Source organism: Natrix helvetica, assembly GCF_964273705.1.
Source record: "Natrix helvetica genome assembly, chromosome: 4".
Classification (NCBI taxonomy): domain Eukaryota; kingdom Metazoa; phylum Chordata; class Lepidosauria; order Squamata; family Natricidae; genus Natrix; species Natrix helvetica.
The window spans coordinates 92,549,699-92,571,915 of record NC_138550.1 but is presented as its reverse complement, the minus strand read 5'-3'; the positions used below and the strand labels follow the sequence as shown (position 1 = coordinate 92,571,915).

The window sequence follows — 22,217 nt, the reverse complement described above, 5'->3', positions numbered from 1 at the left end:
AAAACCAAACAGGAAAGGAATATAACTCTTCAGATGCCCGAAGGTGCTAAGGACCAATACTATGACTTGGGCCCAGACTTAAATTAACTCAAAGAGCATTACAATATTGTTAGATGATTTCCTTTGACTAATTCTGCGTTTTACATGTGCACTTCACTATCTCTCTTGCAGAATGCAGTACCTTTGACTTACATCATACACGGTTAGTATCTATCTACCTACCTTCCTTCCTTCCTTCCTTCCTTCCTTCCTTCCTTCCTTCCTTCCTTCCTTCCTTCCTTCCTTCCTTCCTTCCCCTTCAAGATATATAGCGATCACATCAGTCAAATCTATTTATTTATCCTTTTACCACATAATTACAGTGACTGAATTCAAGGTGACTTACAAACACAACCTCCTAATAACCATTATATTTCAAAGAAAAATAAAGTGACATCACATTAAGAAACCAAATAAAAACATTGATACTTCCTGGATGAAAATGAAAGCAAGCAAGTGGCTTCTTGTTTGCATGCTCTTGGAATCAAAACAGGGAGATCTTGGACCACACTGCTCTTCCTAGAAAACACAACCTCCCCCCCATTTATTTTTCCTTTTGGATTCTGAAGCATAAAGGATTGGTCCTTGATGAAAATCTCCCTCAATCACCTGTATTTAATAGAACACAGTGGTAATTAAGTTAATAAGCTTGGTCCTTCAAAGCCCCAAGTGATGGGTAGACAAATAAAGAAGCAAAGATAGCTCTTTCCTTCCCTTTGGGCAAAATTGCCTTCTGATTACCCTCCAAACTAGGAGGTGAAAGTAGGCAATACTTTTCAGCAGCAAAGACGAGTAAGAAATTGGAACCAGCAACAACTCACCCCCATCAATCCTGTTGAGGGAAAGAAAAGCTGACTGATTATTTAGTAGCATTAGCTTCTCCTAGAAGAAACAGTTCCTGACATGTTTGACCTTCTCTCTTTGGCTGGTTCATTCCTGGGGGAAGGTGGAGAAATGTGCAAACAAGCAAGGGAATGTAGCAGCTGTTCCTCCCCCCCCACTCCAAACTCATTTTTTTCTGGGCATCACAATAAGATGGACCGCTGGAGAGAAAGTTGCTACTTCTGCCTTCTCGGTCATCTTTCTTTGGGTAGCACAAAGTGGTCCCCTGAGCAGTGTACCTCTTTCTTTGACCTGGTCACTTATGAGTGGCACTGAGGTGGACCAAACAGTAAGAGACTGTGACCACTGTCTCTAACTGCACACCTCCCTTCTCCCTTTATTATTCTGGGCACCCTCCTTCTTTAAACAAGCAATTCAAACGTCATGAACCAGCAGTAGAAGACAGTGGCCTGTACTTTTGCCCACCTGCTTTACCTGATAACTCCATCTTTCACTGAAGCCAATTCTTACTACCATCTCCTTAGGGAGAAGTGGCCGCTTTGGGAAAAGGTGCTATAGTGGCTAGAGATAAAACAGGCAGTGAGAAGAAGCTCCAGAAGATTGGAGGAGTTGCTGCCCTCTGGCTATCTCTCTAGGCAGCCAGGTGACCTCCAGATATAGTGGACCGGCTCTCATAAACCCCACTCTGGTCCACCCAGACCAACTCCTATAAATCCGCACCTGGAAGGTAGCAGCAACTCAGGAAAAGCTGCTGGAGAGAGTAGGATCCTCCTTCTGACTGCAATACCCAGAGCAGATGAACAGGAGTGAGGATACAGAAAGAGGATGGGATTGTCTTGCCTTCATAGGTGCATTCCTGGCCCAGAAGTGAACAAATGATTGGAAAGAGGAATGGGAGAACTTGCTTCAGGGTTGGGAAACTGAGATGGGGATGAGACGGATTCTTACCTAGTTGGGTGCTCTCCTTACTTCAAAAAAAACACGGGGAGGGGGATTCAGGTGTTACAGTTATCTGGCTCACTCGACCACCCATCTGTTTAATCCGCTCCCAAAGTCCCTTTGTTCAGGACGTTCCATCATCCACTTCCCTATTAATTTGCCCAGCGCGGATCCTTCGCCAGAGACGACCCGCTTTAACGACCCCCTCCCCTTCCTTTGTAGAACCGCCGCTCCGCATCCCCTTACCGGGCGAGGTAGTAGCGTCCCTTCCTTTCGGGTCTGAGGTAATTGAAGGAAGCGGAGCCGTTCTCCCCGGCCCCGGTTCGTCTTTCCTCCCAGTAGCCTCGCTCTCCTTCACCTCGACCCCCCAAAACGGCACCGAACGGCAAAGCGGCGCCTCTCCCGGCGCTCTTCTTCGCAAGGTCCCGGCAAAAACTCCAGCCCCGCTCAAGGCTCGCGCTTTCAAGAAGCGGCCGACGGCAAACTCGACTTGCTCCTGCCGCTTGCAGCCCGGCGCTTCTGTGGCGAACGCGGAGCAGGCGGCAGTTTGGGGCAGGACTTTCCCGCGGCTTCTCTAGCTCCGGGCGGGCGGCGTAGTTTTTGAGCCTTCCTCGCTTCTTTCTGCTTCGGCGGCAGGCAGCCAGAAACAACCAGCGGAAGAGAAACGAGACCGAAAGCGTGAATTAAAGGAAGGCGAAAAGAATGGCGGACGGACAGGGGGGCGAGGGCTTCCTTTCCCGCTTTTGGGAAAAAAGTAGCTATGGGGGGATGTTCTCCCTTGTCTCGGGTTCAGTTCTTCAGAGATAGCTCGACTCTGAGGGGAGGCTTCTCTCAGCCCCGTTGTTTTCCCAAAGCCCTCGCAGGTAGGCGGGAGGAGGAGGAAGAGGAGGAGGGGACGCCTTCAGTTCAGAACGAGAGGTGGGAATTTTTTTAAAAAAAGCTTTTCGGTATATTCTGGGTGAGAGAAGTATCTATTTTCTCCCTTTTCTTCCTCCCCCAGCTTGCTCTTGTTCCGAGTGGCTGCTGTTTGCCCGAGCCAGAGGTACTCATCCCGCTGCTCATGAATATTCTGCGAGAAGCGAGAGCCGCTGAAATAAATTGAATTAGTCCACTGGTGCCAGGAATGTGCGCTCCTTCCTCCTGGAGGAGCCTGTCTGGAAAGCCACCAGCTTATAGTGATTAATGGCCCCTGGGTGAGTTGAAGAGGAGACAGGGACAGTGGTGCTCAATGGGTACGCTCGAGGAGATCTTCCTCCCTCAGCGATAGTCTTTAGATTTTTGCAGCCCACCCATATCTCCTTGGATTTGGAGATGATGTACTATCCTCACGGGGCTTGGGGATTGCTGGTTCATGAACATTGGGTTATGGGACTCTATCTAAAGTTACCTATTCTGAGTTATCTGTTCTTTGGAATTTTATATTTCAAGCAGGAAGCTCAGGGCAGGGCAATCCTACCTCTTTTTTAAAAAATGGAATAGGCCAGTTATTCTCAAAGTGGGGTCTGAATATCTGGATGTTTTATATGCTTGTCCCTCAAGATTCTTTCAGGGGATTCACAAGTTTTAATTTTGGAGTCAGTAAATATCAATATATACAACCAACATCAAGCAAAGCTTGTTGAGGTCCTTGATTATTTTCAAGACTATAAAGGGATCCTGAGACCAAAATGTTTGAGAACTACTGGAGCAGTCTAAAGGGAAGATAAGGACTGGCCCCAAACCTTGCATGTACCTATTGAGCACCGCTGCATCTGTCTCCTCTTCAACTTACCAATGGGCTATTAATTCCTTTAAACTGATGGTTTCCCCAAGTCCTTTCCCTACCTCACTCAACAGTTAATACACACAAATCTTTGTCTCCATGTTTTTTTCAGCAGGACTTCACAGTTTTGGGCAGCTACTTGTAGCAACTTGACTAAAAAGAATGAACAGATTACCAGTGACTTTGACCTGGGTAAAGTCAGTAATATATCATGCAAATTCTGCTTGTTGGAAAGGTTGGTTTGGGTTTATTGCTGAATCTCCAAGCAGTATGGGTTGGCTAGTATTAAAATCTCCATCAACCCTACATGAGTTCTGCAATTAAAGGATAGCAGTGGTTATTAGCATAGTGACCATGCAACCAACATATTCCATGCATCTTAGCAATGCATCAGCTAAGGACACTGACATCCCTGTCAGATACTGTCACTCCTCAAGGTAGACCAGATTAGGAACCAAAGTCACGCATACAAGTACTGCTTTTATTATAGTAGTAGCTATGAGGTTATAGTAACAGAACCTTGCAAGACTGTAAGTGTTTCTCTCATCCTCCCTTTATTTTCATGAGAACTTAGAAAAGACCCTCCTTAGTTAACAGTTTTGGTTCACACTCAAATTTCTTGCATCTGACCATTGCCTTAGTTGCAATTCTTCCTTTTTTCCCTCAAGACTATTCCAGCAGGGGTTCTGAGTTTGTGTCTTTGCTTAGCTTGTGGCTGGGCATGTTTTTGAACTAGTCTGATACTGGGAACAATTCTTCATTTTTCAAGATGCAAGAACTACCATCTGTTTTGAGAGGTACTTTCGATTCTTTAATTCAGTATACTTGTTGATCTGTCAGATGTGTAAGGCGTTTCCATCAGGAAGGGAATAAATTTCATACAGAACGGAATTGAAAAATTAACCCCTATGCCATACAGAGCGTATGGTAAGATATAGTAGAGGGGGCAAATGAAGTGTGCAAACTTATAGGCAGTCACCAAGGTTTTACTCCTTGTACTTAAAGAAGAACACAGATGCATCTATGGCTTTGTTTTGTCTTCTGATAAACAGGATCAAAATAATTTTGCTTCCCCATATCACCATAGAGTTCAAGGAAAATGGACTGATATCTTGACTCTTGAAAATATCATTTTCTCCCAAGTAATAAAACTTAAGCTGCTGTTAGTAGTAAATGTTAGTCTATTCTAACATTTATGTTGTTATTATGAATGCTGCAAAATATCAACCTCAGTTTTCCTGTTCTGCAAAAAAGGGAATAACACTAAATTCCCATTTATAAATCTTGGATAAGAAAAATCTTTTAAAAATTGTTTTTTCTGATGTTATAGGATGTTATAGTAATAAGGGTAATAATATAACAACACTGATGGCTGCTTTGTGACACTGACAATTATGTCTTTAATATTCTTGTAATCTCCATTTAAATAGACATTTACATATAGATAATTTTTTAAAAAGAAAATTCTACAGGAAAGGAAAGAAGGATAGGGAAAAAAGAGATTGGGTATTTATTAAAATGGGCTGGATATTTCAAAAAGGTAACTGCATGAGGATTTTAAAAACCAATTTCCATAAATATAAAGTGAAGAAAAGAAAGGATCAAAGCACCTTAAAAAAGTATGACAGACTCATGGTTCATATTTTTAAAATCTGCCCATGAAGCAGAAGGAGAAGCAGGAGTGTTGCTTCAAGAGCGTGGAAGAAGTAAATTATGAGCTGTGGCACCCACAGCACACCTGATCCTCCAGGAGTCTTGGTCTGATTTAGCCATTTCTTTATTTTCCCTTGGGAAATAAAAAAAGAACCTGTGGGAAGGGAGGGGAAGAGACTCACAGGTTTTAGGCATTGATTATCCAGGGTTGGCTCAAATGTTTCATTCTCAACAATGACAGCGATTGAAGTAATGCTTAATTATATACACCTAGGTATATTTATCCATAATGTCTTTGATGGATTTGCATTAAATTCTAAATGAAAATAATTCTTTTTACACACAAACATGCCTCTTAAAAAAGAAGAATATTGCCTGTGGATCGTATGACAAAACCTGGAAAACCCTCGTAAGCAGAATTCATTCTCCAAGCTCATTCACTTGTGCAAGTACAGCATAAGGCTGTTCAATGATGCTAAATTTGAAATTTTGTGGTAATAAATCCTAGTATATAAAATATAATGCCAGCATAACATAAAAGCTTAATTTACCTGTTGCTAAACTTCTAGAGTAAAAATATATTGAGAATGTTTTCAGAGATACCAGTAAACAGGCTGGGCTGATTTCTGACAGAGATTTCATTAGCATAAGAACATACAGATTTTAGATTTTCATGGATGCATAGAAAACAAAAATTAACTAAAATATCAGTTTAGCAGATTGGATGCAATGGACAAAATCCCATCTGCTATTTCACACATGTATTATGCCTTTTTGTGTGTGAATAATGCCATGTGTAAAATCCCATTTGGCTTTCAATGAACATTTGGGTCTAATGGGCATCTCTTTTGCCCTACAGATCCATTAAATAGACATGTTACCATGCACACAAAAGGAGCCTTTTCTTCCCATGTTTTATTACATCTTTATTACATGTGCAGCAAACCTCCTTGCTTTCTTGATAAACCATGTTTTGAACAAATTACATGGTCAAAATCTATATCCATTTAAAGCACATCTTAAGGTAATTTTTGTATGACACAGTCCTATGCCAAGCACATATAGCAAGAAATACCTGGATGATAACTCTTCAAATGGTTGATCTATGATTTTTTATTGGTCTGCTTGAATGCTGCTCCTCAGAAGTTACTTTCATGTCCTAGGAATATTTCTGTTTGATAAAATTTGGTTTTTTAATATGTGGCTGTCAAAATGTCAGATCATTCTGGGAAATAAAATAAATCCACAAGAGCTTCGGTTTCTGATAACTTCGGATAGCCAATTCTGTATTTTAAAGAAGCAGATGGTTATGTCTATTATTTCTGCTTGATTCTTTAATAGATATATTAAATCAACTTTGATACAGTTTTTTTGCCTAGTCTGTATTGGTCCTGTTTGCGTGTCAGATTCCTAGGTGTCCTCACTTTCCTAGTTCTTAAAAAGATTAAAGGAGAATTCTGGAAAAGGGATATCCTTTTATGTCAATAAAACTCTTAGCTGCATTTAGGCTTAGCTTGTAGACCATAAAAGAGGTCTGGAAGCCTGTCCTGGAAGTGTGCTACTCAATGGAATTAAAGGTACACACATTCTAGCACATTCACACTATCCAATATCTATTCTCAAATTATCGTTTCAGTACAAAGTGCCTCAAATAAACCAAGAATTCTATTCAATCTATAATGAACTTACTAATTGTTCTTTTAACATCTATCACAAATGATTTGTAGTTGTGACTTATTTACATTTTAGTATATTGTCAATACTATGATTTAATATAATCTCTTGCTTGATGCAACAAACTAGTTTATGGCCTAACAGGTTTACTATTTGGAGATTAATGATCTTGCATCTTGTATAGTAACTGTTTTGCTAGTGTATCACTATGTCTATTTGAAGCTATTGCTAAGTGTGCAGTTATTAATAAATTCCCTAAAGAATTAATCCAGGACTTCATTAAAACTTGGCAACCTTTCACTGCTAGCTAAATTTTACTCATCTGATTGTTTATTTGGATCTTATTCTCCATTTCTGTGTTAGACTGATTACATAACTTGTTGACTTTATTCCTATGCAGCAGTAGTTATACCGACTCATCTCCAGTGATTTGAACCATCCATGGACCTGTATCTTTTTACTTGTCTTAAAGTGCATAATCCTATATTGCTTACTAACCATTTCCCCTTCTTCTCTGAATCCAGCATCTTTCTTCCTGCTAATTTCTTAGTCCATTTCACCCTTTTTGTATAAGACCCAATGAGTATGGACACATACACACACCCCATCTGTTTTCTCCTATGTCTTTCCCTTTCTTAGGTTATTGCTGAAAGTACAACTAGAGGCAAGGGATGCCATTTGAAAGGATGGTAGACAGTCTATACCTTCTTCATTCAATCACAATCTGAAATGTAATCAAACTGGAGGGTTTAAAAATACTGATTAAGATTATAGACCTAGACACATTAACCTAGGAGTAACTATGGAAGCCTCTTTATAATCGTTTTCCATTTGGGTCTGAAAATAGCTTTTTCCGGTTTGAGGTGTTGAGATGATATACAGTAAAATAAAATATTATATAAAATATTACTACAGCAGAGAAGCAAAGATAATTGTAATTGCTAAAGCAAATGATATAGTACATGTGTGGTATTACACTAGCCTATTTTATTACTTTATGAATATAAAACATTTACATCAGTTATAAATATTTAGCATTATGACTTAATATATTCCTTACACATGAGCTTATTCATACGTTACATTCTCATTATTATTACAGATTATTTTTATTTTTGTCTTAATTTTACATTCTATAAGCGATTTGTTAGACTCATTTTTGGAAGGGAAAACTAGGATGATCAATAGGTTGATAGGCAGATAGATTAGATAAATTCTTTAAAATGTTTAAAATTTGTGGTTTTCCATGATTGATGTGACAACAGAATTGTTCTATTTTGTTCGATTTCAGATTCGGTATAAGATGCTTTTCCACATTTGTAGTCTGTTTTTATGCTAAAAGACTTGGAAAATACTTTGGGAAGTGGTCTAGTAAAATTATTTACATTTGAAGGATGGGGGAATGTCTTTCTAATAGGAAGCAGCAAAATATACCCACATACATACCTACTACCTATCTACAAGCGCAGGTGCGTGCATACCCACCCACACCCATTCACCCCCACCCAATTTAATGGAACATAAAAGATCACAATGTAGCATCTTTTCATTAAGAGAACAAAGGGAAACAGAGTGGCTTCCAGATAATTCAATATTTAACTTGAAGACAAATTGAAAAGTCTAAAAGATGGACACTTGTGTATAAGACAATGGCGGCTCTACAAAATAAGAGCTCTACAGACAAACTAATGTTCAGAAGCATCATAATAGAAATAGAAATATTAGTATTGAAATATAAATATTAGTATCATAATATAAATAGTATTAAATAAAAGAGTACTACTTACAAATAAGAAAAGTGTGACAACTAAAGCAATGATGGATATAAACATTTATCTCCAATACTGCTACGAAATAAATTCTTCATGGCTAGTTCATGGGGGCAAAATATATTTCCAAAGATTCAGACCTAAAGGAGTTAAAAGAAAATCTTAATCTGATCTGTTTGTCAGATCTAATCTGTCAATCAAAGTAGTGGGCAGAAACGATAAAATATTAGGGAAATAAAATGATAAAGAACCAACTAGGAGGGAGAAGATTCCCCTCACACTTGACTTTAGAAAGAGAAAGAGGCAACTCTATTTTGTGTATTTTCTCCCCCTTTTTTTCCTTGTTTGAAGAGGGCACATCTGTTTTTTTTTAGATTGCCTCAGAGCCAAGTTAAAAAGTGCCCTATCCCCAGAAATCAAGGAATGGCAATTGAGGAAAAATATAGCAATATACAGATTACAGAAGTTTAGATGCTGATTAGAATTTTGGTTATTTTATGAACTGCGGCTGGTGGGATCTAGAAAAAGAGACTTCTCTGCTGCCGCTCCCCCCCCAGGAATATTCTTCCCCCGGAGATAAGGTTGCCCCCACTTTTGTGGCCTTCAGGAAATGCATAAAAACACGGCTATTTGGCACCACATAAGGAGCCCAAAGGAAGACATAATTGTAGGATTAATTGTGACATGAGAGCCCTCCCTTTATCTTTGTCAAAAATACCCCCTAATTTTTAACAGAGTTTAATTATTCTTGCCTCCTTAAAATCATTATGTTTAATTTTTTAATTCTAACATTTTAACTCTAACATTTTATTTTTATATACTGTTTTATGTTTTGATGTTTTATTGTGCAATGCCCAGAGTTCCTCTTTGAGGGAAGGGGGTAGTTCAGATATGTGAAATGTAAATAAGTAAATAATGAATAAGCAATATATGGTAGTGCCATAGTCTATTTGTTCTACCTTCATTTTCAGTGGGAAGTCAACATGTAATAATGTCTAGCATTGCAACTTTAAAAAAAGTTTTTATTTCACTTTATTTTTTCTTCTTTCAGTTTTCTAATTTATTGACCTTGATATACATAATAAAATGTCAACTCTTCAAAGTAGATCACACTAGGAAACCAAAGTCATAATAATTTTACTTTTATTTTAAGGTTATAATAACAGACTTTTGCAAAATTTGATTGTACTTCCACTGTCCTTTATCTCCAAGAGAAGCAGGGAAGATCAAATCTGAAATGCTTTTTCAAAGTATATTTCTGCCTTGTGCTCAAATTTTTTTTGTCTGACCATTGCTTTGGTTGCATCTCTTCTGCCTGTTCCTCAAGGTTATTACATTACATAAGGACTTGAATATGAACTTTGATTCTGAAAGGATTTTAACTTTAATACACTTACTTCCCTTCCAGGGGAGGGGAGGGAAAATAGAGCAGGAACATTCTCCTTTAATTATTCCCAGGTAATACAGTTACAGAGATTTTTCTAGGAAAGAATGGTTGTGAGAATTTGAAAAAGTATGGTAAGGACTGTAAAAGAAGGGCTACGGATCTTGCTTTTTTGTTTGTTTATTTGTTTCCTGATAATGATCAGAAGTGGGAGGCTGACAGAGCAGGATGCCCAGTTTTAATGTAATTAATAATTATTTCAGAATTCTGAGATTGCCCCGTACTTGATTTAAGAGCGCCACAGACATTTCTTATGGAGAAGATGGCAGAGGCAAAAATGGAATCATGAAAAAGACACAAGAGGAAGGGAAGACTGGAAATAAATAGACCAAGGCACCGGTATCAAACTTGATTGCATCACATGAATATATCGTGATTTATGCTGGTTTTTGCCTTTGCTGAGGTGGGGTGGGTGTGGCCTGCACTCGATGCATCTGATTTGTGGACTGCCAGTTTGACAGGCTTGGACTAAGGTATTAGATTCTTCTAAAGGAAATAGAAAGCAAAGAATAAAAAGGCAATGAAACAGCAAGAAGCCTTAAGGAGAAAAAGAGGGACAGTGGAAGCCAAAGGGAAGAAGCCAAGAAAATAGAAGTCAGAAGTAATGGAGAAAGAAATTCAACTTCCACAGGACAAATTTAAATAGGAATACATTGGTGTTGGATTTGGGCAACGAGAGAAGAGACTCCAGACGATAGTGACAACAACAGCTCTTTATTTAGTAGTAGTAGTGATCCAGCTTGGCTTGGGGTCTAGAAGCTCCCCTTTTATAGGGATCGGGTACGCCTCCCGTCCAATCAGAACAACCCCTTGTTCCCGCCCTAGTGGCGGACCTGAGTGGAGACTTACAGCGGTTTATGCTAATATCTTACACCCCTCCCCTCTTAGATGGAGTGTTCCGGTTAGTGACAAAGTCCCATAAGTATGCCGGTTTCTGCCTTACTCGGGTGGACCGTTGAAGTTCGGGTTGAGTTGGAGCGGGCGTGAGATCGGCGTGTTCTTCTTGTTCCGATTCGCTGGCAGGGGATGGTAGGTTTCCCTCGCTCGGAGGCTGTTCCGCTCTATCGTTGATCTCAGGTTCCACCCCAGGCTCTGTGGTGCTGTAGTCCACTGTGCTCGGATGTTCGGGTTGTTGCAGTGGCTGTCTTTCCGATGGAATGAAGTCTTCATTTGCTGATCGTAGGTTGGAGTGCATTAGGCGACCTCGGAGTTGGTCTATGTGCCTCTTCCAGTTCCTCCCGTCCTCTAGTTCCAACAAGTATGATCGAGGGCCCGTGATACCAATTATCTTTGCCGGAATCCACAGCGTCCCCCCTGCATAGTTGCGGGCGTATACTGAATCCCCTATGCTAAAGTTCCGAATTTTGCTTGTGGAGTCTGGGGGCGATGTGGCAGAGTAGTTTGGGTGAAGCAGGTCCAGGTGAGACCGTAATCGGCGACCCATGAGGAGTTCAGCGGGGCTCCTTCCGGTCGTGGCACTAGGGGTAATATGTTGGATTAGTAAATAATGGTCGATTCGTGTTTGCCAATCACCTGGGCCCATCCTAGCGAGGGCCTCTTTTGCAGATCGCACCATTCTCTCCGCCTGTCCGTTCGATGCCGGATGGAATGGCGCGACGAGGGCATGCCGAATTCCCTGACTCGCTAAATATGTTTCAAATTGCATGGCCGTGAATTGGGGCCCGTTATCGGAAACCAGGAGGTCGGGCAGGCCATTAGTGGCGAAAAGCCGCCGTAGTATCTTGATGACTGCCTCTGCCATAATTGAAGTCATCAGGACTACTTCCAACCATTTAGAGTATGCGTCCACAATTATTAGAAACGTTTGCCCTTGCACTGGTCCTGCGAAGTCGATGTGTATTCGCGACCAGGGTGCTTTCGGTTTGTCCCATTCTGTAGCGGGCGCTTCAGGGGGGGCTGGTCTGGACTCTTGGCACGGATCACAAGTGGCTACCCATTCCTCTATCTCCTTGTCCATGTTCGGCCACCAAACGTAACTCCTAGCTAGTGCTTTCATCCTTACGATCCCTGGATGCCCAACATGTAAAGCTTGTAATACATTTCTACGCAATGTGTATGGTACAACAACTCGATCCCCCCACAATAAACAACCTTGTAAAACCGACAGTTCATCACGCTTAGACCAAAACAGTTTGAATTCGGGTCCCACATTCCCTTTAGGCCACCCCCTCCATACCCAAGTTTGTACTTGTCTGATTATGTTGTCCTCTGCAGAAAACCTAGCAACGTCCACAGAAGAAACTGGGCCTGAGTCCAAACAGTCAATCAAAAGGACCAGTATTTCGGGAGTGGGGTCTGTTAACAGTTCTGGTAGTGGGCAACGGCTGAGTGCGTCTGCATGCCCTAATGTGGCACCCGGTCGATGTATCAGTTTGTAGGAATACGCAGCCAGGAAAACAGTCCACCTGGTCATGCGCGGGGAGAGTGAGACCGGTGTGGGGTGGTTTCCCGCCAAAAGACCCAACAATGGCTTGTGGTCTGTGATAAGTTCGAAATCGCGGCCGTAGAGATACTCGTGGAAATGCTTGACTCCAGCCACAGCGGCTAACACTTCCCTGTCCATTTGGCTGTAGTTCCGTTCCGCCGACGACAAAGTCCTTGAGTAGAACGCGATGGGGGCTTCGTTCCATTTGGCATTCTGTGGCTCAGTACTGCGCCGACGCCGAAAGGTGATGCATCGCAGGTCCATACCAGTGGTAGAGTTTGGCTGTACTGGATGAGTAGAGAGTCGGTCGTGAGCAGGCGCTTGACTGCGGCGAAGGCGGCCCCTCGGAACGTCCCCAGGTGCATTTCGCATTCTTGGCTAGGAGTCGATGTAGTGGCTCAGCGACAGTAGCTTTCTGTCTTAGAAAAACGCTGTAGAAGTTAAGAAGCCCGAGGAATGCCTGCAACTCGGTCTGATTCCGTGGTGTGGGGGCATCCTGGATTGCCTTAATTTTCTTCGATGTTGGGTGTATACCCAGTCCATCGATTTTATAACCCAGGAATTCTATGCTAGGCACGTTAATTTGGCATTTTTCCTTCTTTAGGCAGAGACCCTTTTCTCTAATTCTGGCCAAAACAGTTCTGACACGTTTTAATAGTTACTCCTCATTTGCAGCAGACACCAAGATGTCGTCAAAATATGGGACGACTCCTGGTATGCCCTGCAAAAGCCGTTCCATGACGCTTTGGAACAAACCTGGAGCGATGCTTACGCCGAATTGTAACTGGTTACATTTAAAAGCACCCCTGTGCGTCACTATAGTTTGGGCCTCTGCCGTGGTGCTGTCCACAGGCAACTGCTGATACGCTTGTGCCATGTCTAGTTTCGCAAAGATTTTTCCTGGCCCCAACGAGTGCAATAAGTGTTGGACTACGGGCACAGGATACGTGCTTTGTTGTAGGGCGACATTAATTGTGCATTTATAGTCCGCACAGATGCGGACTGACCCATCTGGCTTAACTGCGGTCATGATTGGGGTTTCCCGTCGCGCGTGATCCACCGGTTCAAGGATCCCTTGCTCTACGAGCTTATCAATTTCTTTGTCAATCTTGGGACGGAGTGCAAAAAGCACTCTTCTAGGTTTTAGTCGGATTGGCGCCACTTTTGGATCCAAATTGAATGATATTGGTTTTCCCACATACTTACCAAGACCGGGGCTGAACACATCCTCGAACTCCTTAAAAATTTCCTCAGCGCTGCTGTTCTCCACGGCGTTGATTCCGGTGACTTCTAGCCCCAGGGCTTCGAACCAATCCAGTCCCAGGAGGCTCTGTAATGGCGCGCTGGCGACGGTCACGGGCAGCTGGGCTATGATGTCTTTGAACTGGACCCGAAACGTGCCTTGACCCACGATGGGGACCCTGTTCCCCTGGTAGTCTCATAGCAGGATGTCTGGTGTTCGCAGTTGGCGCTTCTTAAGGCTTGGAATTGCCTTTTTATGGCTGACCACGAGATGATCGTCAGGGACAATCCCGTGTCGACTTCAAGCTCGCAAGGGGAGTCCTCCAGGAGGACAGTGATTTTCAGCTTTTTAGGCCGCTTGGTGAAGACCTGACCTATCGTTGTGAGATAGGTTCGCATTGGTTCTCTCTGGGTATACTCTCTCTCGGCTTCCTGGGAATACTCTCCCTTGGCTCTCTGGAAATACGCCCTTTCAGCTCTTTGTGTGTATTCTCTCTCGGCTGACTCCCTCGGTTCTCTCTCTGGGCACCCTTTGTTTTTCCGCCAAGCCCCTGGGTTGGGCTTCTGTCGGCGGTGCATAGGAGGCTGCCATTGTGTGGCAGGGACTTCGCTCTGGCACACTCGTGCGATGTGCCCAAGTTTGTCGCAATGCGAGCAAACAACGTTTCTGAAACGGCAGGTAGACCGGGGGTGGTTCCCTCCGCAGCTTGCGCATGGTGGCAAACGGAATTCGGGTTTTCCCGCCGGTCTTGTGTGACTGCTCCGCATTCGATGACTGTCTTCGAATTCGCTGTCCTCGGTCTCTTGATCGGCGGCCTCATAATGTACTCTGGCTTGTCTGGCTCCGGTCTGGATCGCGCTGTACCCGCGTTGTATTGTTTCGGAAGATCTGTCCGCTGATTCGGAAGCTCTCGCTTCGTCTAGTGCAATTTGCAGGCTTAGGTTGGGTTTGGCCAACAATCGTTTTTGTAATGAAATGTCTTTTAACCCGCATATGAGGCGTGCCAGGATTTGCTCGTCCAGGTCCCTGAACTTGCAATGCGTTGCTGCTTTCTGAAGTGCTGCAACGTACTGGTTGATGGATTCTCCCGCCTTCTGGTTCCTCGTGTTGAATTCCTGGCGGCGAACATGGCGGGAAGGTTTTGGCATGTAATGTGTTTACAGCGTCTGTTGTAGCGCCGTCCATGTTACCGCCTGGATGGGGGTTGGCTCAGAGAGATCCCTGGCCGTCTCGAAGACCTCTCGACCACAGTAGCTCAGGAACATATTCTTTTTCCGAGAGTCCGGTACTCCCGTGAGATCGTTTGCCTCGAGGAAGCATTCGAATCTCAGCATGTAGGATTCCCAATGCTCGGCGATTGGGTCGTATGGAGTTGGTGGAGCGTGCATCGACATCTTGTCTGCGTTTGAATTTGCCGTGCTGAGATGGCTGCCGGAATTTCTGCCGAACTCCGGGGCTGGATCGGATCCGTAGATTCTGGAGGTAGCTTCTTCATCCTATCTGTCTCTCGATCCCACCTTTGTCGCCAATGTTAGATTCGGGCAACGAGAGAACAGACTCCAGACGATAGTGACAACAACAGCTCTTTATTTAGTAGTAGTAGTGATCCAGCTTGGCTTGGGGTCTAGAAGCTCCCCTTTTATAGGGATCGGGTACGCCTCCCGTCCAATCAGAACAACCCCTTGTTCCCGCCCTAGTGGCGGACCTGAGTGGAGACTTACAGCGGTTTATGCTAATATCTAACAATTGGCATTAAGTTTTAGATTTGAGATATAAACTCTGAAATGATTTATAAGCTGAGAGTGGTAGTGATATCAGTGATAGTTAGGATGATGCTTTTCTTGTTAACTTGTGCTTTTCTCTTATGACAAGTAACAGGACAGATGTGTTGATGAAAAAAAGTAATCTGGAATTAATGTATAATATCCCTAAAATAATCAGCAGTGCCAAATATCCTTTAGGGTATTCCACATTTCTGATGAAGAGAACGACAGCCCAATGGTTTGTTTCCTCTTGAGTAGACAAGGAATAATAGTTTTGTGGCCAGGAGACTCTGAATACCTTATGGATACAAATATGCAGCAGGCATTACACACATTTTGATTCCTACAGTACAACAGCCACTATATGAAGCCTTTTGCTCATCTGTTGCCTATTTTAAATATAAGAATTTCAGAAGTAAATTAATGAAAGGCACATTAATGTCAAATCTCTGAATCTCAATTTGCTAAAAAAATGTTATATTGTAGAGAGGGTGGGAGTAAGCAAGAATAATATATATGACAGCTTTAATAGAGTCTAGGTTGCCATGAATATACTTTTATTATTCCATACACCACAGCACCATGAAAATAAAATGCAGACACTCTCTAGTGCTCTAAGTAATAATTTAAGGTAATCAACAATACATAAAACTATGGTTATACATGCATCACAGAGCACCCTAGAAGATTATATAATAGTATGATTTCTTTTTAAAAAAAAATTACCAGCTACTCTAGCATATATATTTTGTATATACAAAAGCAGTGCACTTTTTTAACAATGCCACCGGTGTGCAGCAATTTGAAGTTCAACATCTGACAATATCATTTTGCAGTACTGTGTTTCTGATTGCCTTTCAAAAGAATGTTGCACAAGAAATAAAATCAACAGTAATAACAGACTGTAAATGGGATTGAAAGTGCCAAGCATTTCTATAGTCCAAAGATATCTGATGTGAAGTTGATATTCTTGGAATTTACTGAGGGATGCTTAAGCCTAGATATAACAAAGTCACTTTAAAAATATTGCTGAATGATCCTTTTATCGTGCCTTTAGAATAATTTTCTTCTGGATCAATATCATAGCCATAACAGGATATTGGAATTATGTTGGCACAGTAAATACAATCTTGTCATAGCAAGTTTTTTGGTTCCTTCACACATGTGCATGTAACCACATGTGCATGTATCCACAAATCTTTATTAAGAAACAACCAGAACAAAACAAAGAACTCCAAACCTTAATTTGGCTCATTTTAAGTACATCACTGGATGAACCTAAATTATTTAGATAAGGACATGCCTTTTTCCCTATAGTTAAATAAAATGGTAATGTCCGTGACTAGATTAGATTGTCAAAATAGGAGACAGTTTGAGAGATTAGGCTTTTCAATATGTATTATGTGAATAGCATTTCAGATGGGTAAACTCATTGAGTTGGTTTAACTCTTAGGCAGGAAGGAGTTGATTTCGGATGCTGCAAAAGTGTAGCAAATTGTTAGCTGTTTGATTTATTACTAATTTGTGGCTTCCAAAGTCAGTGTCAAACTACCCTGGACTATATATGTTAAGTTGTGGTTGGTTGGGAAAGCACATCATTTGCTATCCTACCATTTATTATTCCATTTCTTGGGATTGCATTAAGACATCTGTCTTGGGATTGCATAAAGACATCTGTCGTTCCACAAGGAGAGAGAGACAAATTTTATTCTTTCAGAGCACGCTACTTTGTTCCCCCATTTCTGTAGTAATTTCCTTTATAAGTTTGTACCCTAACAAACATTGACTTCCACATACTTTTTAAAAGGAGGTGGAGCAAGACAAGCGTATTAATTTGAGCATGCATTGAATTAATAAAAGCTAATCTGCTTTTGAAAAATGTCTTCTGAATGGAGGAAGGGAAAATATTTGAGATGTTTCAAAGGTCAATCGACCAGCATTTTTCCCAGATAGTTTTTTCTGGCAACTAATCATTTTTTTGTGGTTGATTCAGTTTGGAAGTTTGCATCTTGTCCTAATCTGCATGAATTTAGATCCAAATCAACTTCGGTATTCAGTTGATCTCTAGCTTTCTGCAGTTAGACTAAGTTAGAAATATTAAGAAAGAAAATGTATTGGATGGTATCACTTATGAAACTAACAAGAAGCAGGATAATGACTTATCAATTTCTGCCATTCTAATCATACCTTCCTAGCAAATGTTCTTCAATTTTAAAAAATGATGCTTGTATATACAAACCAGATAGCATATATAGAAATCAAATTGACTACATTATTGCTTAAAGAAGTTGGAGTTACTCAGTTGTCTCATCAAAGTCATGGCCAGGGGCTGATTGCGGAGTAAATCACAAACTTCTCATTTGCAGGTTCCAATTTAAGCTAAAGAAAATGAAAACCAACCAGTTTCCATATATGATCTTGACAATATGTGCACCATTTTATATATATACATACATACATACATACATACATACATACATACATACATACATACATACATATATATATATATATATATATATATATATATATGTTGTATTTGTACTGATAAATAAATAAAGGGAGACTAGTATAGATCTATTTCGAGCTAATTAGCTCTCATCAGCTAGCCATACCCTTACTGGGATTTGAACCTGTGCTGTTATATATCTCAGGCAGGAGTCTTAAAATCCCAGTAAGGGTATGGCTAGCTGATGAGAGCTAATTAGCTCGAAATAGATCTATACTAGTCTCCCTTTATTTATTTATCAGTACAAATACAACACAAATATAAAAGGCAACATTAAAAATAAAAATATGGTTTTCTGCCTGCATGGTCTTCTGTGATGAAGCCGAAGGACAGAAAGAGGGAGTGTGACCTTCCTCCCATATTTAGGCATACCAGGGGTTGTAACACAAATGCCTAAATATTTATTTATCAGTACAAATACAACATTATATATATATATATATATATATATATATATATATATATATATATATATATATATATATATATATATATATATATATATATATATATATATATATATATATAAATTGCTTTGATGTCTTGAAGCTCATTGATAGAGAACCAGAGGAACCTGGAATGAACTCAAAGAAGTCATTATGGATGACTGTTATGTTGAAACAAACTGTGGGAATTATCAAGAAGAAGAGAGAAAACAAAGCCAAGTACAACAAAAATCTCAGGAAAGCACAAAGAGTTTCAGAGAACTGTTAGAAGACACAAGCAGCAATATAGTAACAATGGCTGTAATGACACTGAAGATGAAAATAGACATGGAACAATAATGAAAGTCTTCTAAAAAGTCTCTGAACCAGAAGAAGAGTCCAACCTCAAATTGGTATTCTAAAGGATGCCAATGATCATAAAATAATTGGTTTAAAAAGAAGATGAAACAAAGATGAAAGACTATACTGAAGTATATTTTTGTGAACATCCTGGCTCCATATTCTCTCCTCATTTATTCACATGTATGCTGAGTGCAGTGTATATGAAGGGAATCTGGACAGGAAGAATATGGTATGGTTTTAAAATTGTAGGAAGAAACAACAATATTTTGTGCTTCCTAATGATACTATTCAGATAGCCAAAAATGCAAAGACCATGCAAGCTATAGTAATAGAAGTCATTTCTATTTTAAGATCAATTATCAATAGAAAGGAAATAAGCTGTCACAAAATTTGTTGAAGACTTCCACTTGGAAGAATAGCCACCAAGGCCTTGAAAGACATTCAGATGTTGTGATGTGTCCATATCCACAAAAATCAGAATAGTTCAAATAATGGTATGTCCTGTGATGATTCTATGGAAGCAAAAGTGAAGTTTTCAAAGAAGCAAGATTGAACTTCATTGTTGGAGAAAACATCTGAGAATATCATGGAGGACTACCAGAACAAATAAATGAATCATTGAAGGTATCAACCTAGAATTTTCATTGGAGACACAAACCAACAGGCTCAAATTATCCTACTTTAAGAGTTATTATGCAAACCCTAGCTTTCTGTAGAGGGCTGTAATGCTGAGAAAAATGGAAGGAGAGAGAGAGGGGGGAAAAAAGGGGATGACCGGCAGCAAGGTGAAAGATCTGGTTAAGGACAGATTGGTTTGGATAAAAATGTTCTGTGTGGCTAAGAGTCAACATGGACAATGTTACATAAACAATCAATACTCAGTGATAATTAACAAGCACTAGGACCTGGGGACTTCAGTATAATTTTCTATTCATGTGGTATGAATTGTATCCTCTTCTTTGTACTATCCTCTATAACTCTGCAAAGTACAGATACTATAATCCTTTTCAATGTCTACTACTATCTGGAACTGAGATGTTCCCTATTCACTTCTAGATCTTTGAATAAATCTCTGCCCATAATATGTGGTTTGTAATCTAATTACTTCAGGAATCTAACTTGAGAACTGGCAGAATTAATAACTAGCTTTTCATTTTTAAATTGTCTAGACCAGCTTACTTATTTGAGCTTGAAAATTGTCAGGGAGCCTTGCAATTTTTAATGTAGTCTTGTAAATCATATTTCTTGTACTGTCTCTTTAATCATGTAAATGAAACTCGAGATGCCTGTGGTGATCTATTTTCAATCTCACTTGCTTCTTTGGAAAGAAATATTACCAAGAACTATAGTATTAAAAAAAAAAGTTTGGGGACAAAACGCGGCAAAAGCCATCAAACTCTTTCAAGCCAATTTTCAAAATTGACTTGGCATCTCGTTAAGCAAACTTCTTTTGAAAAAAATTTCATATCCCCTTAACACTTATTGAAATGCTTTCTTTCGCTGAACCCATGAAATTTAAATCATTGGGAAAGTGGGTAAATAATAAAGACTGTACTGACTAGTTTTAAAATTTAAAGACTGTGGGAGAAGATGAAAGAAATATTATGTTGCCATTATTGTCTAACAAGAACATTTTGTGTGCTTCAGGGCATTTACACATTCCTTTGCAATGTAAACTTTGCAATGAAGAACATTTACATACTTCTGCTATTGATCTGTCATTCTCCAAGACTGAGGCAAGGAGAAGTTACAGGTTATTTAAATGAGAACTTTCCAGACACAATAGAGAAGAAAGCTAAGATACCACTGCTTTAAATGTCTGTTGTGTCATTTAATTTTAGATGGGACCTCTATCCTCATTATCTACACTTTCTTCTCTCTCCCTCATTCTGTTTCAGTTGCGGGTGATCAGTATCTCCTCAAGTATTAGAAATAATGTCTTGTTCATGATAAACCTCTATTATGGGGTGGTGACAAAAAGAAAAGGGAAACAAACCTTCCTTCCTTCCTTCCTTCCTTCCTTCCTTCCTTCCTTCCTTCCTTCCTTCCTTCCTTCCTTCCTTCCTTCCTTCCTCCCAGTGGCAGTTTAAGGTTCACTGGTCCCCTAAGCACTGACAAATCTTGTTGCCTCTCCTTTGTACATACTGTACAAATCTTCATTGGGTTTTTTTCTTTCTCAACTTTGTAGTGCCCCCTTGGGCCTGGTGCCCTAAGCACGTGCTTAGTCTGCTTAATGGTTAATACATCACTGCTCCCTCCCTCCCTCCCTCCCTCCCTCCCTCCCATAAAATGCCTTAAGAAAATCCCAATTAATTACATTTCATCTTTACCTTCATGTTCTGACCCCCTCCTCTTGTATACCAAGACACTCCGACACAAAGTCTCTTCAAAGATGTTTATTGACATACAGGTTCCACCTTGGCAGCAATCCAGCCTGCCAAGGTCAAGATAGCACTCTGGGCAGCAATCCAGCTACAGCGACATCCCTTGGCAGTAATCCACCTACCAAGCTCCAGATAATCACCTTAGCAGCACTCCTGCCTGCCAAGGTCCAGGGAACAGATTAACAGCAATCCAGGTAAAACCTTTAGCAGCAATCCAGCCTGCCAAAGTACGACACAGATCTGAGCTTCTCCAACTCCAGTGATCAGTTGATTCCTGCAAAGGGTGTGTCCACAAGCAGTCCCTTTATAGTCTGGAGAGGAGTCTAATGATCAGCAGCTGAGAGCCATTATCTCCTATAATTGCTCAATTGCTCCTTACGCCGGGTAGCACATCGGTAACGAGCATCTAATAGCTCACTGCTGGTGTCTGACTCACTGTCCTGTGACTCCTCCCCACTGCTCCAAGGCATGACATCAGGAGCCCCCTTCCTTTGGCTTTCACCACTGCTCCATGCCTCAGGCGCCCCCTGGTGGCCAACCAGCCTCTCTGCACCCTGCTCAGCGTCGGAACCCTGTCCAGGGTCCCCCACCTCCTCTTGAGCTGACTCAGAGGACACCTCGCTGTCGGAGTCTGGTGGCAACTCCAACGGCTCCTGCTGGGCCACAACACCTTCATATGCGTATTCTCGTTATATTTAACTGCCATTTACAAACATCACTTTACTAACTTTTAACATGGAGAGTCAGCTAAAAAAAATCATACACTTTGAAAATATATAATTATTTATGCCACAGTACTTTTTCACAAAGCTAAAAGCAATATGTTATTAACCCAGAGAGGTGGAGGAAGCGGGGGATTAGGGGTTTTTTAGGAAAATGTTTTGTAAAGCTTTTAAGGGGTTCCAGGGAGCGGGGAGGGTTGATTTGGCCCTGGGGCATGGATACAACCAGGCCAACAGGT

General features: G+C 40.9%; 1 protein-coding gene across 1 annotated transcript in view; it reads right to left on the bottom strand.

The window, feature by feature from the left end:
• Positions 1-2,432, bottom strand: part of CDH20 (cadherin 20) — a 207,333-nt gene extending 204,901 nt beyond the window's left edge. The window contains exon 1 of the mRNA XM_081951855.1: positions 2,068-2,432. The gene's annotated coding sequence lies outside the window, so the exon portion shown is untranslated. The remainder of the gene's footprint in view (positions 1-2,067) is intronic.
• Between the last annotated feature and the right edge of the window lie 19,785 nt (positions 2,433-22,217).